We start from the raw sequence: 9,576 nt of genomic DNA, 5'->3' as shown, positions 1-9,576 counted from the left end.
AAAAAACCCTCCGATGTTGACTGTCCCTTTAAAATGTTGTTATGGGATTTTAATTATTTTTAGTGTTTTGCTAGAATGTAGTATTTCTCATTGCTGTGTTTCAGTGAATGTAAGTATATGTGCTGCATTTCTGGTTGATTGTGGTTGTTAAAGTTTGTGCTGTCAATGTTTTGTTTTGTGCAATGGACAGTTGGTTTTAAGTTTTTTCTAAGAGAATATTATGATTTTTTAAGTAATATGTGGATGGAAGGGCGCTGTATGAATGGAATATTGAGGTATATTTGATGTTGCCTGATTTTAACAATAGTATACTACTTCTTTTAGGAGTGTATGGATTGTCTTTTAGCTTGCGGTCATATTGTTTTTGCGTGACACATGGGGTGTTTCACGTGAACAAAGGGAGGGGGTATTTGAGGAGTATCTTTATTTATGGGATTTAAATAAGAGTTTTTTAAGTAAGAATATTATTAACAAAATATTTGCATTTGCAGGATGAGATCATGGAGCTGTATCCAGAAAAAAAAAAAGAAACTAACTAAATGATTTTTTTGAGTTTTCTATACTTAGATTAAGCTGTACAGATACATTTCTATAGTGCACTCTGCAAATGATTGAAGATTGAATGCAAGTAAAACTTTTACATAAAGAAATGCCTGGTGCTTAGGTGAAATAAAAAGAAGAAACAAACAAAGACTTTGACAAGTTTGTTAAACCACCATACTGCAGTAAAGTTGCTGAACAATATCTTTGGACCCATTCTTTGCATTGCAAGCTGGTACCAAACCCCAGAACTGGACTCTGGACAACCTATGACTGTTTCCTATGATGTGTGTCTTCAGGACATAAAGACTATCCTTCTCTGGACTGTGCCTTGTATGTAGGAGTTATGTACCTGTTATGGTACTACAGAGCATCCCCAGCAAAATTAGGGGAGTATTGTTTTAACTTATTTACTTATATTGCTTGTTTTATATTCTCTTTTAAATTGTTATTTTTATGAATCATATTGATTATAAGAAGTCATATAGCTTTGTCTGCTGAAAAGTATGCTTTATTTGTATTAGTACACACTGTAGTTTATGTACATAAACAAAGTAATCTTCCAGATAGGGGTGTGACTTTAAACCTTGATGTGTCTTACAATGGAGAAAGGTATGAGAATAAGTTTTTTGTAGGAATTGCCCATTGCAATCATTCCGTAGTGTATAAATCAAACTACTTAAAATAAAGATTAAGGACACGCCTCAGTTAGATATTTGTAACAATTATAAAGAGAAATATGAGTTTTGGGTGTGGTATAGTTATACTGATACTGATGATATATTTTCTACTTACCATATCTTTTATAAAGCATATGTATTTTCTCTTATTTAACGGGTATGGTATTTGCTATTTGGATTTGTAATTCCAGGTGTTTGACAGTGAAGGGAATTATCTTACCATAAAGATGTGTTTACCTTTAAAGAGATTTTGTAGATTTAATAATGTTATGATTGTATTCTTTCCTCATACAGGAGCGCAAGAGAATTTAGGTTGCATAAAAACAGAATTTATGTTTACCTGATAAATTACTTTCTCTTGTGATGTATCAAGTCCACGGATTCATCCTTTACTTGTGGGATATTCTCCTTCCCAGCAGGAAGTGGCAAAGAGAGCACACAGCAGAGCTGTCCATATAGCTCCCCCTCCAGCTCCACCCCCCAGTCATTCGACCGAAGGTTAGGAAGAAAAAGGAGAAACCATAGGGTGCAGTGGTGACTGTAGTTTAAACAAAAAAGCTACCTGACTTAATAGCCAGGGCGGGCCGTGGACTTGATACATCACAAGAGAAAGTAATTTATCAGGTAAGCATAAATTCTGTTTTCTCTTGTAAGATGTATAGAGTACATGGATTCATCCTTTACTTGTGGGATACCAATACCAAAGCTTTAGGACACGGATGAAGGGAGGGACAAGACAGGTACCTTAAACGGAAGGCACCACTGCTTGTAGAACCTTTCTCCCAAAAATAGCCTCCGAAGAACCAAAAGTATCAAATTTGTAAAATTTGGAAAAAGTATGAAGCGAAGACCAAGTCGCCGCCTTACAAATCTGTTCAACAGAAGCCTCATTTTTTAAAAGCCCATGTGGAAGCCACTGCTCTGGTAGAATGAGCAGTAAATGTTTCGGGAGGCTGCTGGCCAGCAGTCTCATAGGCCAAATGGATTATGCTTTTCAGCCAAAAGGAAAGAGAGGTAGCAGTCGCCTTCTGACCTCTCCTCTTACTAGAATAGATAACAAACAAGGAAGGTGTTTGTCCGAAATCCTTAGTTGCTTGTAAATAGAACTTTAAAGCACGAACCACATCAAGATTGTGTAACAGACGTTTCTTCTTCGAAGAAGGATTAGAACACAGAGAAGGAACAACAATTTCTTGGTTAATATTCTTATTAGACACAACCTTAGGAAGAAAACCGGGTTTGGTACGCAAAACTACCTTATCTGCATGGAAAACCAGGTAAGGTGAATCACACTGTAAAGCAGATAACTCTGAAACTCTTCGAGCAGAAGAGATAGCTACCAAAACTTTCCAAGATAAAAGCTTAATATCTATGGAATGTAAAGGTTCAAACGGAACCCCTAGCAGAACTGAAAGAACTAAATTCAGACTCCATGGCGGAGCCACAGGTCTATAAACAGGCTTGATTCTGACTAAAGCCTGACTAAACGCTTGAACGTCTGGTACCTCTGCCAGACGTTTGTGTAAAAGAATAGACAAAGCAGATATCTGTCCTTATAAGGAACTAGCTGATAATCCTTTCTCCAATCCTTCTTGGAGAAAGGATAATATCCTGGGAATCCTAATCTTACTCCATGAGTAACCCTTGGATTCACACCAAAAAAGATATTTTGGCCAAATCTTATGGTAGATTTTCCTGGTGACAGGCTTTCTAGCCTGAATCAGGGTATCAATAACCGACTCAGAGAAACCACGCTTTGATAGAATTCGGCGTTCAATCTCCAAGCAGTCAGACGCAGAGAAATTAGATTTGGATGCTTGAAGGGACCTTGTATTAGAAGGTCCTGCCTCATTGGTAGTGTCCATGGTGGGACATATGACATGTCCACTAGGTCTGCATACCAGGTCCTGCGTGGCCACGCAGGCACTATCAGAATCACCGAAGCCCTCTCTTGCTTGATTCTGGCAACCAGACGAGGGAGGAGAGGAAACGGTGGAAAAACATAGGCCAGATTGAAGGACCAAGGCGCTGCTAGAGCATCTATCAGCACCACCTGGGGATCCCGGGACCTGGACCCGTAAAGAGGAAGTTTGGTGTTCTGACGTCAGCTGGGCAAATACCTCTGGGTGGAGTTCCTACTCCCCCGGGTGAAAAGTCTAATGACTTAGAAAATCCGCCTCCCAGTTGTCTACTCCTGAGATATGAATTGCTGAGAGATGGCAGGAGTGAGCCTCCGCCCACCTGAATATTTTGGTTACTTCCGTCATTGCTAGGGAACTCCTTGTTCCCCCTTGATGATTGACGTAAGCTACAGTCGTAATGTTGTCTGACTGAAATCTGATGAATTTGGCCCCAGCTAGCTGAGGCCATGCCTGAAGCACGTTGAATATCGCCCTCAGTTCCAGAATGTTTATCGGGAGAAGAGCTTCTTCCCGAGACCATAAGCCCTGAGCTTTCAGGGAGTCCCAGACTGCACCCCAGCCCAACAGACTGGCGTCGGTCGTTACGATGATCCACTATGGTCTGCGGAAACACATTCCCTGAGACAGGTGATCCTGAGACAACCACCAGAGAAGAGAATCTCTGGTCCCCTGGTTCAGCTGTATTTGAGGAGACAAATCTGCATAATCCCCATTCCACTGTTTGAGCATGCATAGTTGCAGTGGTCTGAGGTGTATCCGTGCAAAAGGGACTATGTCCATTGCCGTTACCATTAGTCCGATTGTCTCCATGCACTGACCTACAGATGGCCAAGGAATGGAATGAAGGGCTCGGCAAGTGGTTAAGAGTTTTAACTTTCTGACCTCCGTCAGAAATATTTTCATTTCTACCGAGTCTATCAGAGTTCCTAGGAAGGAAACTCTTGTGAGGGGGGAGAGAGAACTCTTTTTGATGTTCACCTTCCACCCGTGAGACCTCAGAAAGGCCAATACAATTTCCATGTGAGACTTGGCTCATTGGAAAGTCAACGCCTGAATTAAGATGTTGTCTAGATAAGGCGCCACTGCTATGCCCCGCGGTCTTAGAACCGCCAGGAGGGACCCTAGCACCTTTGTGAAAATTCTGGGAGCAGTGGCCAACCCAAAAGGAAGAGCCACAAACTGGTAATGCTTGTCCAGAAAGGCGAACCTGAGAAACTGGTGATGATCTTTGTGGATAGGAATGTGCAGATACGCATCCTTTAAATCCACGGTGGTCATATATTGACCCTCCTGGATCAATGGTAAGATTGTCCGAATGGTCTCCATCTTGAATGATGGGACTCTGAGGAATTTGTTTAGAATTTTGAGATCCAGGATTTCTGAAAGTTCCTACTTTCTTGGGAACCACAAACAGGTTTGAGTAAAAACCCAGCCCCTGTTCCGCAATTGGAACTGGGCGGATTACTCCCATTGTATGTAGGTCTTCTACACAGTGTAAGAACGCCTCTTTCTTTGTCTGGCCTGTAGACAGATGAGAAATGTGGAACCTTCCCCTTGGAGGGGAGTCCTTGAATTCTAGAAGATATCCCTGGGATACAATCTCTAAGGCCCAGGGATCGTGTACATCTCTTGCCCAGGCCTGAGCCAAGAGAGAGAGTCTGCCCCCTACTAGATCCGGTCCCGGATCTGGGGCTACCTCTTCATGCTGTTTTGGAGGCTGCTGCAGGCTTCTTGGCCTGTTTACCCTTGTTCCAGCCCTGGTAAGGTTTCCAGGCTGACCTTGGTTGGGAAGCGGTACCCTCTTGCTTTGCAGCAGGGGAGGATGAAGCGAGACCGCTCCTGAAATTCCGAAAGGAACGAAAATTATCTTGTTTGTTTTTTATCTTGAAGGTCTGAAATAATCTCATTCAATTCAGGCCCGAAGAGGGTCTTTCCTTTGAAAGGGATGTTCAAAAGTTTGGATTTTGATGACACATCGGCCGACCAGGACTTTAGCCATAGCGCCCTGCACGCTAAAATGGCGAAACCTGAATTCTTTGCCGCTAACTTAGCTACTTGTAAAGCGGCATCTGTGATAAAAGAATTAGCCAGATTAAGAGCCTTAATTCTGTCCATAATATCCTCATATGAGGTCTCCGTTCTTCCAGCGCCTCGAACCAGAAAGCAGCTGCAGTAGTTGCAGGAACAATGCACGCAATGGGCTGGAGAAGAAAACCTTGTTGAACAAAAATTTTCTTAAGTAAACCCTCTAATTTTTTATCCATAGGGTCTTTGAAAGCACAACTTTCTTCAATTGGTATGGTTGTGCGTTTAGCAAGGGAAGAAATGGCCCCCTCCACCTTAGGGACCATCTGTCACCAGTCCCGCATGGGGTCAGATATGGGGAACATTTTCTTAAAAACAGGAGGGGAAACGAAGGGAATACCTGGTCTATCCCACTCCCTAGTAACAATATCCGCAATGCTCTTAGGGACCGGAACACATCAGTGTAAACAGGAAATTCTAGGTACTTGTCCATTTTACACAATTTCTCTGGAACCACCATAGGATCGCAGTCATCCAGAGTAACTAATACCTCCCTGAGCAATAAGCGGAGGTGTTCTAGTTTAAATTTAAAAGCCGACATATCTGAATCTGTCTTAGGAGAAACCTTTCCTGAATCGGAAATTTCTCCTTCAGACAGCACATCCCTCACCCCAACTTCAGAGCATTGTGAGGGTATATCGGATACGGCTACTAAAGCGTCAGAATGCTCAGTATCTGTTCTTAAAACAGAGCTATCACGCTTTGCAGGTAACACAGGCAGTTTAGATAAGAACTCTGAGAGGGTGTTATTCATAACTGCCGCCAAGTCTTGCAAGGTAAAAGAGTTAGACGCACTAGAGGTGCTAGGCGTCGCTTGAGCGGGCGTAACTGGTTGTGACACTTGGGGAGAGGTTGACGGCCTAACCTCATTACCTTCTGTCTGAGAGTCATCTTGGACCACATTTTTAAGTGCAACAATATGTTCTTTAAAGTGTATAGACATATCAGTACAAGTGGGACACATTCTGAGAGGGGGTTCCACCATGGCATCTAAACACATTGAACAAGGATTTTCCTTGGTGTAAGACATGTTTAACAGACTAGTAGTAAAACAAGCAGGCTTGGAAATCACTTTAATCAAGTAAAAACACACTTTGAAAAAAACGTTACTGTGCCTTTAAGAGATAAAAAAGGCACACAATTTTGCAAAACAGTGAAAAAATGCAGCAAACTTTTCAAAATTTTTACAGTATGTACCTAAAGCATTAGTAAGATTGCACCAATAGCAATAAAAACGATTAACCCCTTAATGCCCAAACCGGATTGACAGTAAGCCAAAAAAACAGTTAAAAAATGGTCAGCACCTTGCCACAGCTCTGCTGTGGCCCTACCTGCTCTTGGGAACCAGATTTGTGGGGAAAAAGCTTCTTATAGGCCCTCAAACTGCAGCCGGACCCTCCATGTGAAACAGCCTGAACTTCTAGTCAAATATAACTGCGCATCTGAGGCGCGAAATTAGGCCCCTCCCGTCTCACTACGGTGCTTGTGAGGCCTAAAGAGACACTCCCGAGTGTTTTAATAATAGCCATGTGGGTAACAACCCCTGAAAGAAAGCCAAAGGAACCTTCAAAGTGTCTCAAAAAAACAATATTTGCAATAAAAACCATTTGCCAAGAAAGTAGTGTCAACCAGCATAAACTAGCCCTGTTATGTAAGCTTGAAATTCCATACTTAGTCTCTGAATACAGCTTACCCTTCCCTCATGGGGATATTATCAGTCTTTTCTAGCAGTATCACAGTCTTGTCTAGAAATAAATGACTGAACATACCTTATTGCAGCCTAACCTGCAAACCGTTCCCCCCAACTGAAGTTTTCTTGCACTCTTCAGACCTTTGTGGGAACAGCAGTGGATTTTAGTTACAACATGCTAAAATCATCTTCCTCCATGCAGAAATCTTCATCTCCTTTCTGCTAGAGAGTAAATAGTACACACCGGTACCATTTAAAATATCAAACTCTTGGGGGGCGGAGCCAACTGTTACACTGAGCGGTCGTGTATTGCAGGAGCTCCGCTCAGCTTTCAGCCCTTATAACCTAAAAATCGTTATAACCCTATACAAATCCCTACAAATATCCCTCTTTTCCCGACCTACGGATTAAGAACAGACCTGACTAACAAATAACGCAGTCTGAGCTCCTACCTAAGCAGAAGTTACTGAGCCGCCGACTGCACTGTGCCCACACACCGCGACACTGCTGTCACGGAACTCCTGGCTCTACAGACCGACCTCAGCTGCTAGCTATTAGAAGCTTCTCACCCACGCCAGCTAGACATCGGACCTCCTCTCTCCCAGTGGGGGATACACGGAATACAACTCCTGAAGCGGGTAGCCGCAAAACAAGTCACCGGAAGACCGGGGGTTCCCCCATCCAAACCGCAGCCCAGACTACCGCCGCTTAATATAACAGGTGAGAAGCCGGCTTCATTTGTACATAACGCACCGGGGCTACCCCCTAGAGAATCAAACTAGACCCTTCATGCCACCAAGCACCTGACTCGAGGGATTACTACTACAGAGCAGGGCCATATTAGTGATCGCTCCCTTTCTTGTTCTGTTTTGGCGCGAACAGACGCCATTTTACCTGGCAGCAACCTGAAGGGCTAGAGAGGGATATAAAACCCTACACTCTCTTTCTAAGCCCCTGCTCATTTAGCTAGCACAGAGAAATTAAGGAACACTTCTCATCTCAACACACTAAATTACCCTAATTTGCAAGATCCTAATCTGTCAGAAGAGCTGTCCTGAAGGATAAGGAGTGATAACTCCATTACTTACAGTAAAACTGCACTAAAATCATTTCAACCTGCACTAACCCCATCACTCTTTCTGACACTGTCCCTGCTATCTTTCCCATCACTTGCACAGCTTTGAGGATAGCCTCCTACTGAGACTAAGGAGAAAGGAATACTAAACATTAATAAGAGTGAGGGGGGAAGTGGCAAGAGAGAAATTAGGAGGAAAAGAAGAGAGGGGCAGAAGAGGGAAGAAGGAGACAAAAAAAAAATAAAAAAAAAAATATATATATATATATATATATATAGGGAAGTGTAAAGACACCTGTACTCTGATAACAGACCTGAAATAACAGCTATCAGACACTCCTATCAGTGACAAATTTACTCTCCCCCTCCTTTCCAGTCGGATTTCATCGCGACTTAGCCTCAGATTTGATATTTCTGAAACTAACTTTCCCAGAAGGACAGCTGCCCCTCACAAGAACACGAAGCAAGCGCATATACTTAGTCGCACATTACTTGCATCTACTCCCCCCTCCTCCCCTTTCCCGCAGCTACAACTAGTTGCGGGTCATAACCACCTCTCCTTTTCCAGACTCGCCCAGAGGTGGCAACTCCCCTGGAGGGGGGTACTTTAGAAGACCCAATCTGCTAAGCTAACCTGATAAGAATCTCACCCTCAGAGAGCCCTTCACTAACAACTATACCACATTCCCACACCTGGGTAATATTCCTGGTACACGACTAAGGAGACTTTCACTACTTTCACTACAGTAACCCCAGAGAAAAATGCAGGGCTAGACCCTCAACCATGTGAGGTGCCAACTTAAACTCCCCCAGGTTACATCTCTAGAGCAGAGCACCCATCTCCTTCAGCCCAATTGTTCATCACTCTTTCTTTGTTTGAGGTTATACCTACACAGAATAACACATTGTTCAAAATGGCACAATCCGGTAAACGGAAACCGAAGCACCAGGAAATCCCTAAGAGGACCCTAACAGACCACTTCCACAGTAAACATACCTCTGACCCTGACCTCTCAGAGGAAGACTCGAGAGACTCTAACTTCTCACTACACAGACGCCCGAAAGACAACAATCTGACTAAAGATCAAACAGCACTTTCCCAGTCAACTTTTTTCGAGTCTATCAAGTCCCTGTCAGACAAAATGGACACCCACTATTCCTCCATTCGACAAGATCTACGCCAATCTGTCAGTGAGTTGAAGAGAGAGATCTCTACATTGGGAGAAAGAACCGAAACCCTGGAGAAAAAACATGAAGAGCTATCTGTAGACCACACCAACCTCCCTGCATATTCCCAGAGTTTAGCAGAGCAGATTTCAGACCTGGAAGTTAAAATGGCTGATCTGGAGGACAGGTCTCGTAGGAATAACTTGAGAATCAGAGGGATAGCAGAGGAAATACCATCAGCGGATCTTAACAGCTATCTACTAGATCTCTTTAAAAGCTTACTAGGTGTAATCCCTGCTTCAGATCTCATAATTGATAGGGCCCACAGAGCCTTACGCTCTCGTAATTCGCCATCCGACGCCCCAAGAGATGTAATCATAAGGCTCCACTACTATACAACAAAGGAGAAGATCCTCA

Source organism: Bombina bombina, chromosome 5 (genome assembly GCF_027579735.1).
Source record: "Bombina bombina isolate aBomBom1 chromosome 5, aBomBom1.pri, whole genome shotgun sequence".
NCBI classification, from domain to species: domain Eukaryota; kingdom Metazoa; phylum Chordata; class Amphibia; order Anura; family Bombinatoridae; genus Bombina; species Bombina bombina.
The sequence above is the reverse complement of the archived record's forward strand: the minus strand, read 5'-3'. Positions refer to the sequence as shown.